Genomic DNA, 10,217 nt, shown 5'->3' with positions numbered 1-10,217 from the left:
TCGTTCAGCCAGTAGAGGACCACATTCGTGCCGAATTTCGAGTCATTCGGTCAAAAGACGACCGTAACCCTAACCCTAACCCTAACCCTAGCCCTAACCCTAACCCTAACCCTAACCCTAACCCTAGCCCTAACCCTAACCCTAACCCTAACCCTAGCCCCAGCCTTAAGGCAGTCTCATGAAACATTGTACCTTTTCACTAAAATATTCACCAAAAATACAAATTTCACCGGAATCCAATGGGAACTGCTGTGTCTCGTTCAGCCAGTATAGGACCACATTTGGGAGCGATTTCGAGTCAATCGGTCCAAAGACCTGGAAGCTATTGAAAAAATGGGCTGAGGTTTTCATGAAAAATGGCCACTTTTTTCTTTAAAATATTCACCAAAAATACAAATTTCAACGGAATCCAATGGGAACTGCTGTGTCTTGTTCAGCCAGTATAGGACCACATTTGGGAGCGATTTCGAGTCAATCGGTCCAAAGACCTGGAAGCTATTGAAAAAATGGGCTGAGGTTTTCATGAAAAATGGCCACTTTTTTCTTTAAAATATTCACCAAAAATACAAATTTCAACGGAATCCAATGGGAACTGCTCTCCCTCGTTCAGCCAGTAGAGGACCACATTCGTGCCGAATTTCGAGTCATTCGGTCAAAAGACGACCGTAACCCTAACCCTAACCCTAGCCCTAACCCTAACCCTAACCCTAACCCTAACCCTAACCCTAGCCCTAACCCTAACCCTAACCCTAACCCTAACCCTAGCCCTAACCCTAACCCTAACCCTAACCCTAACCCTAGCCCCAGCCTTAAGGCAGTCTCATGAAACATTGTACCTTTTCACTAAAATATTCACCAAAAATACAAATTTCACCGGAATCCAATGGGAACTGCTGTGTCTCGTTCAGCCAGTATAGGACCACATTTGGGAGCGATTTCGAGTCAATCGGTCCAAAGACCTGGAAGCTATTGAAAAAATGGGCTGAGGTTTTCATGAAAAATGGCCACTTTTTTCTTTAAAATATTCACCAAAAATACAAATTTCAACGGAATCCAATGGGAACTGCTGTGTCTTGTTCAGCCAGTATAGGACCACATTTGGGAGCGATTTCGAGTCAATCGGTCCAAAGACCTGGAAGCTATTGAAAAAATGGGCTGAGGTTTTCATGAAAAATGGCCACTTTTTTCTTTAAAATATTCACCAAAAATACAAATTTCAACGGAATCCAATGGGAACTGCTGTGTCTTGTTCAGCCAGTATAGGACCACATTTGGGAGCGATTTCGAGTCAATCGGTCCAAAGACCTGGAAGCTATTGAAAAAATGGGCTGAGGTTTTCATGAAAAATGGCCACTTTTTTCTTTAAAATATTCACCAAAAATACAAATTTCAACGGAATCCAATGGGAACTGCTGTGTCTTGTTCAGCCAGTATAGGACCACATTTGGGAGCGATTTCGAGTCAATCGGTCCAAAGACCTGGAAGCTATTGAAAAAATGGGCTGAGGTTTTCATGAAAAATGGCCACTTTTTTCTTTAAAATATTCACCAAAAATACAAATTTCAACGGAATCCAATGGGAACTGCTCTCCCTCGTTCAGCCAGTAGAGGACCACATTCGTGCCGAATTTCGAGTCATTCGGTCAAAAGACGACCGTAACCCTAACCCTAACCCTAACCCTAGCCCTAACCCTAACCCTAACCCTAACCCTAACCCTAGCCCTAACCCTAACCCTAACCCTAACCCTAGCCCCAGCCTTAAGGCAGTCTCATGAAACATTGTACCTTTTCACTAAAATATTCACCAAAAATACAAATTTCACCGGAATCCAATGGGAACTGCTGTGTCTCGTTCAGCCAGTATAGGACCACATTTGGGAGCGATTTCGAGTCAATCGGTCCAAAGACCTGGAAGCTATTGAAAAAATGGGCTGAGGTTTTCATGAAAAATGGCCACTTTTTTCTTTAAAATATTCACCAAAAATACAAATTTCAACGGAATCCAATGGGAACTGCTGTGTCTTGTTCAGCCAGTATAGGACCACATTTGGGAGCGATTTCGAGTCAATCGGTCCAAAGACCTGGAAGCTATTGAAAAAATGGGCTGAGGTTTTCATGAAAAATGGCCACTTTTTTCTTTAAAATATTCACCAAAAATACAAATTTCAACGGAATCCAATGGGAACTGCTCTCCCTCGTTCAGCCAGTAGAGGACCACATTCGTGCCGAATTTCGAGTCATTCGGTCAAAAGACGACCGTAACCCTAACCCTAACCCTAACCCTAGCCCTAACCCTAACCCTAACCCTAACCCTAACCCTAGCCCTAACCCTAACCCTAACCCTAACCCTAGCCCCAGCCTTAAGGCAGTCTCATGAAACATTGTACCTTTTCACTAAAATATTCTCCAAAAATACAAATTTCACCGGAATCCAATGGGAACTGCTGTGTCTCGTTCAGCCAGTATAGGACCACATTTGGGAGCGATTTCGAGTCAATCGGTCCAAAGACCTGGAAGCTATTGAAAAAATGGGCTGAGGTTTTCATGAAAAATGGCCACTTTTTTCTTTAAAATATTCACCAAAAATACAAATTTCAACGGAATCCAATGGGAACTGCTGTGTCTTGTTCAGCCAGTATAGGACCACATTTGGGAGCGATTTCGAGTCAATCGGTCCAAAGACCTGGAAGCTATTGAAAAAATGGGCTGAGGTTTTCATGAAAAATGGCCACTTTTTTCTTTAAAATATTCACCAAAAATACAAATTTCAACGGAATCCAATGGGAACTGCTCTCCCTCGTTCAGCCAGTAGAGGACCACATTCGTGCCGAATTTCGAGTCATTCGGTCAAAAGACGACCGTAACCCTAACCCTAACCCTAACCCTAGCCCTAACCCTAACCCTAACCCTAACCCTAACCCTAGCCCTAACCCTAACCCTAACCCTAACCCTAACCCTAGCCCCAGCCTTAAGGCAGTCTCATGAAACATTGTACCTTTTCACTAAAATATTCACCAAAAATACAAATTTCACCGGAATCCAATGGGAACTGCTGTGTCTCGTTCAGCCAGTATAGGACCACATTTGGGAGCGATTTCGAGTCAATCGGTCCAAAGACCTGGAAGCTATTGAAAAAATGGGCTGAGGTTTTCATGAAAAATGGCCACTTTTTTCTTTAAAATATTCACCAAAAATACAAATTTCAACGGAATCCAATGGGAACTGCTCTCCCTCGTTCAGCCAGTAGAGGACCACATTCGTGCCGAATTTCGAGTCATTCGGTCAAAAGACGACCGTAACCCTAACCCTAACCCTAACCCTAGCCCTAACCCTAACCCTAACCCTAACCCTAACCCTAGCCCTAACCCTAACCCTAACCCTAACCCTAACCCTAGCCCCAGCCTTAAGGCAGTCTCATGAAACATTGTACCTTTTCACTAAAATATTCACCAAAAATACAAATTTCACCGGAATCCAATGGGAACTGCTGTGTCTCGTTCAGCCAGTATAGGACCACATTTGGGAGCGATTTCGAGTCAATCGGTCCAAAGACCTGGAAGCTATTGAAAAAATGGGCTGAGGTTTTCATGAAAAATGGCCACTTTTTTCTTTAAAATATTCACCAAAAATACAAATTTCACCGGAATCCAATGGGAACTGCTGTGTCTCGTTCAGCCAGTATAGGACCACATTTGGGAGCGATTTCGAGTCAATCGGTCCAAAGACCTGGAAGCTATTGAAAAAATGGGCTGAGGTTTTCATGAAAAATGGCCACTTTTTTCTTTAAAATATTCACCAAAAATACAAATTTCAACGGAATCCAATGGGAACTGCTCTCCCTCGTTCAGCCAGTAGAGGACCACATTCGTGCCGAATTTCGAGTCATTCGGTCAAAAGACGACCGTAACCCTAACCCTAACCCTAGCCCTAACCCTAACCCTAACCCTAACCCTAACCCTAACCCTAGCCCCAGCCTTAAGGCAGTCTCATGAAACATTGTACCTTTTCACTAAAATATTCACCAAAAATACAAATTTCACCGGAATCCAATGGGAACTGCTGTGTCTCGTTCAGCCAGTATAGGACCACATTTGGGAGCGATTTCGAGTCAATCGGTCCAAAGACCTGGAAGCTATTGAAAAAATGGGCTGAGGTTTTCATGAAAAATGGCCACTTTTTTCTTTAAAATATTCACCAAAAATACAAATTTCAACGGAATCCAATGGGAACTGCTGTGTCTTGTTCAGCCAGTATAGGACCACATTTGGGAGCGATTTCGAGTCAATCGGTCCAAAGACCTGGAAGCTATTGAAAAAATGGGCTGAGGTTTTCATGAAAAATGGCCACTTTTTTCTTTAAAATATTCACCAAAAATACAAATTTCAACGGAATCCAATGGGAACTGCTCTCCCTCGTTCAGCCAGTAGAGGACCACATTCGTGCCGAATTTCGAGTCATTCGGTCAAAAGACGACCGTAACCCTAACCCTAACCCTAACCCTAGCCCTAACCCTAACCCTAACCCTAACCCTAGCCCTAACCCTAACCCTAACCCTAACCCTAACCCTAGCCCCAGCCTTAAGGCAGTCTCATGAAACATTGTACCTTTTCACTAAAATATTCACCAAAAATACAAATTTCACCGGAATCCAATGGGAACTGCTGTGTCTCGTTCAGCCAGTATAGGACCACATTTGGGAGCGATTTCGAGTCAATCGGTCCAAAGACCTGGAAGCTATTGAAAAAATGGGCTGAGGTTTTCATGAAAAATGGACACTTTTTTCTTTAAAATATTCACCAAAAATACAAATTTCAACGGAATCCAATGGGAACTGCTGTGTCTTGTTCAGCCAGTATAGGACCACATTTGGGAGCGATTTCGAGTCAATCGGTCCAAAGACCTGGAAGCTATTGAAAAAATGGGCTGAGGTTTTCATGAAAAATGGCCACTTTTTTCTTTAAAATATTCACCAAAAATACAAATTTCAACGGAATCCAATGGGAACTGCTCTCCCTCGTTCAGCCAGTAGAGGACCACATTCGTGCCGAATTTCGAGTCATTCGGTCAAAAGACGACCGTAACCCTAACCCTAACCCTAACCCTAGCCCTAACCCTAACCCTAACCCTAACCCTAGCCCCAGCCTTAAGGCAGTCTCATGAAACATTGTACCTTTTCACTAAAATATTCTCCAAAAATACAAATTTCACCGGAATCCAATGGGAACTGCTGTGTCTCGTTCAGCCAGTATAGGACCACATTTGGGAGCGATTTCGAGTCAATCGGTCCAAAGACCTGGAAGCTATTGAAAAAATGGGCTGAGGTTTTCATGAAAAATGGCCACTTTTTTCTTTAAAATATTCACCAAAAATACAAATTTCAACGGAATCCAATGGGAACTGCTGTGTCTTGTTCAGCCAGTATAGGACCACATTTGGGAGCGATTTCGAGTCAATCGGTCCAAAGACCTGGAAGCTATTGAAAAAATGGGCTGAGGTTTTCATGAAAAATGGCCACTTTTTTCTTTAAAATATTCACCAAAAATACAAATTTCAACGGAATCCAATGGGAACTGCTCTCCCTCGTTCAGCCAGTAGAGGACCACATTCGTGCCGAATTTCGAGTCATTCGGTCAAAAGACGACCGTAACCCTAACCCTAACCCTAACCCTAGCCCTAACCCTAACCCTAACCCTAACCCTAACCCTAGCCCTAACCCTAACCCTAACCCTAACCCTAACCCTAGCCCCAGCCTTAAGGCAGTCTCATGAAACATTGTACCTTTTCACTAAAATATTCACCAAAAATACAAATTTCACCGGAATCCAATGGGAACTGCTGTGTCTCGTTCAGCCAGTATAGGACCACATTTGGGAGCGATTTCGAGTCAATCGGTCCAAAGACCTGGAAGCTATTGAAAAAATGGGCTGAGGTTTTCATGAAAAATGGCCACTTTTTTCTTTAAAATATTCACCAAAAATACAAATTTCAACGGAATCCAATGGGAACTGCTGTGTCTTGTTCAGCCAGTATAGGACCACATTTGGGAGCGATTTCGAGTCAATCGGTCCAAAGACCTGGAAGCTATTGAAAAAATGGGCTGAGGTTTTCATGAAAAATGGCCACTTTTTTCTTTAAAATATTCACCAAAAATACAAATTTCAACGGAATCCAATGGGAACTGCTCTCCCTCGTTCAGCCAGTAGAGGACCACATTCGTGCCGAATTTCGAGTCATTCGGTCAAAAGACGACCGTAACCCTAACCCTAACCCTAACCCTAGCCCTAACCCTAACCCTAACCCTAACCCTAACCCTAGCCCTAACCCTAACCCTAACCCTAACCCTAGCCCCAGCCTTAAGGCAGTCTCATGAAACATTGTACCTTTTCACTAAAATATTCTCCAAAAATACAAATTTCACCGGAATCCAATGGGAACTGCTGTGTCTCGTTCAGCCAGTATAGGACCACATTTGGGAGCGATTTCGAGTCAATCGGTCCAAAGACCTGGAAGCTATTGAAAAAATGGGCTGAGGTTTTCATGAAAAATGGCCACTTTTTTCTTTAAAATATTCACCAAAAATACAAATTTCAACGGAATCCAATGGGAACTGCTGTGTCTTGTTCAGCCAGTATAGGACCACATTTGGGAGCGATTTCGAGTCAATCGGTCCAAAGACCTGGAAGCTATTGAAAAAATGGGCTGAGGTTTTCATGAAAAATGGCCACTTTTTTCTTTAAAATATTCACCAAAAATACAAATTTCAACGGAATCCAATGGGAACTGCTCTCCCTCGTTCAGCCAGTAGAGGACCACATTCGTGCCGAATTTCGAGTCATTCGGTCAAAAGACGACCGTAACCCTAACCCTAACCCTAACCCTAGCCCTAACCCTAACCCTAACCCTAACCCTAACCCTAGCCCTAACCCTAACCCTAACCCTAACCCTAACCCTAGCCCCAGCCTTAAGGCAGTCTCATGAAACATTGTACCTTTTCACTAAAATATTCACCAAAAATACAAATTTCAACGGAATCCAATGGGAACTGCTCTCCCTCGTTCAGCCAGTAGAGGACCACATTCGTGCCGAATTTCGAGTCATTCGGTCAAAAGACGACGGTAACCCTAACCCTAACCCTAGCCCTAACCCTAACCCTAACCCTAACCCTAACCCTAAGCCTAGCCCCAGCCTTAAGGCAGTCTCATGAAACATTGTACCTTTTCACTAAAATATTCACCAAAAATACAAATTTCACCGGAATCCAATGGGAACTGCTGTGTCTCGTTCAGCCAGTATAGGACCACATTTGGGAGCGATTTCGAGTCAATCGGTCCAAAGACCTGGAAGCTATTGAAAAAATGGGCTGAGGTTTTCATGAAAAATGGACACTTTTTTCTTTAAAATATTCACCAAAAATACAAATTTCAACGGAATCCAATGGGAACTGCTGTGTCTTGTTCAGCCAGTATAGGACCACATTTGGGAGCGATTTCGAGTCAATCGGTCCAAAGACCTGGAAGCTATTGAAAAAATGGGCTGAGGTTTTCATGAAAAATGGCCACTTTTTTCTTTAAAATATTCACCAAAAATACAAATTTCAACGGAATCCAATGGGAACTGCTCTCCCTCGTTCAGCCAGTAGAGGACCACATTCGTGCCGAATTTCGAGTCATTCGGTCAAAAGACGACCGTAACCCTAACCCTAACCCTAACCCTAGCCCTAACCCTAACCCTAACCCTAACCCTAACCCTAGCCCTAACCCTAACCCTAACCCTAACCCTAACCCTAGCCCCAGCCTTAAGGCAGTCTCATGAAACATTGTACCTTTTCACTAAAATATTCACCAAAAATACAAATTTCACCGGAATCCAATGGGAACTGCTGTGTCTTGTTCAGCCAGTATAGGACCACATTTGGGAGCGATTTCGAGTCAATCGGTCCAAAGACCTGGAAGCTATTGAAAAAATGGGCTGAGGTTTTCATGAAAAATGGCCACTTTTTTCTTTAAAATATTCACCAAAAATACAAATTTCAACGGAATCCAATGGGAACTGCTCTCCCTCGTTCAGCCAGTAGAGGACCACATTCGTGCCGAATTTCGAGTCATTCGGTCAAAAGACGACCGTAACCCTAACCCTAACCCTAACCCTAGCCCTAACCCTAACCCTAACCCTAACCCTAACCCTAGCCCTAACCCTAACCCTAACCCTAACCCTAGCCCCAGCCTTAAGGCAGTCTCATGAAACATTGTACCTTTTCACTAAAATATTCTCCAAAAATACAAATTTCACCGGAATCCAATGGGAACTGCTGTGTCTCGTTCAGCCAGTATAGGACCACATTTGGGAGCGATTTCGAGTCAATCGGTCCAAAGACCTGGAAGCTATTGAAAAAATGGGCTGAGGTTTTCATGAAAAATGGCCACTTTTTTCTTTAAAATATTCACCAAAAATACAAATTTCAACGGAATCCAATGGGAACTGCTGTGTCTTGTTCAGCCAGTATAGGACCACATTTGGGAGCGATTTCGAGTCAATCGGTCCAAAGACCTGGAAGCTATTGAAAAAATGGGCTGAGGTTTTCATGAAAAATGGCCACTTTTTTCTTTAAAATATTCACCAAAAATACAAATTTCAACGGAATCCAATGGGAACTGCTCTCCCTCGTTCAGCCAGTAGAGGACCACATTCGTGCCGAATTTCGAGTCATTCGGTCAAAAGACGACCGTAACCCTAACCCTAACCCTAACCCTAGCCCTAACCCTAACCCTAACCCTAACCCTAACCCTAGCCCTAACCCTAACCCTAACCCTAACCCTAACCCTAGCCCCAGCCTTAAGGCAGTCTCATGAAACATTGTACCTTTTCACTAAAATATTCACCAAAAATACAAATTTCACCGGAATCCAATGGGAACTGCTGTGTCTCGTTCAGCCAGTATAGGACCACATTTGGGAGCGATTTCGAGTCAATCGGTCCAAAGACCTGGAAGCTATTGAAAAAATGGGCTGAGGTTTTCATGAAAAATGGCCACTTTTTTCTTTAAAATATTCACCAAAAATACAAATTTCAACGGAATCCAATGGGAACTGCTCTCCCTCGTTCAGCCAGTAGAGGACCACATTCGTGCCGAATTTCGAGTCATTCGGTCAAAAGACGACCGTAACCCTAACCCTAACCCTAACCCTAGCCCTAACCCTAACCCTAACCCTAACCCTAGCCCTAACCCTAACCCTAACCCTAACCCTAGCCCCAGCCTTAAGGCAGTCTCATGAAACATTGTACCTTTTCACTAAAATATTCTCCAAAAATACAAATTTCACCGGAATCCAATGGGAACTGCTGTGTCTCGTTCAGCCAGTATAGGACCACATTTGGGAGCGATTTCGAGTCAATCGGTCCAAAGACCTGGAAGCTATTGAAAAAATGGGCTGAGGTTTTCATGAAAAATGGCCACTTTTTTCTTTAAAATATTCACCAAAAATACAAATTTCAACGGAATCCAATGGGAACTGCTGTGTCTTGTTCAGCCAGTATAGGACCACATTTGGGAGCGATTTCGAGTCAATCGGTCCAAAGACCTGGAAGCTATTGAAAAAATGGGCTGAGGTTTTCATGAAAAATGGCCACTTTTTTCTTTAAAATATTCACCAAAAATACAAATTTCAACGGAATCCAATGGGAACTGCTCTCCCTCGTTCAGCCAGTAGAGGACCACATTCGTGCCGAATTTCGAGTCATTCGGTCAAAAGACGACCGTAACCCTAACCCTAACCCTAACCCTAGCCCTAACCCTAACCCTAACCCTAACCCTAACCCTAGCCCTAGCCCTAACCCTAACCCTAACCCTAACCCTAACCCTAGCCCCAGCCTTAAGGCAGTCTCATGAAACATTGTACCTTTTCACTAAAATATTCACCAAAAATACAAATTTCACCGGAATCCAATGGGAACTGCTGTGTCTCGTTCAGCCAGTATAGGACCACATTTGGGAGCGATTTCGAGTCAATCGGTCCAAAGACCTGGAAGCTATTGAAAAAATGGGCTGAGGTTTTCATGAAAAATGGCCACTTTTTTCTTTAAAATATTCACCAAAAATATAAATTTCAACGGAATCCAATGGGAACTGCTCTCCCTCGTTCAGCCAGTAGAGGACCACATTCGTGCCGAATTTCGAGTCATTCGGTCAAAAGACGACCGTAACCCTAACCCTAACCCTAA

The sequence above is a fragment of the Pagrus major genome, chromosome 3 (assembly GCF_040436345.1).
Source record: "Pagrus major chromosome 3, Pma_NU_1.0".
Lineage (NCBI taxonomy): Eukaryota > Metazoa > Chordata > Actinopteri > Spariformes > Sparidae > Pagrus > Pagrus major.
The sequence above is the reverse complement of the archived record's forward strand: the minus strand, read 5'-3'. Positions refer to the sequence as shown.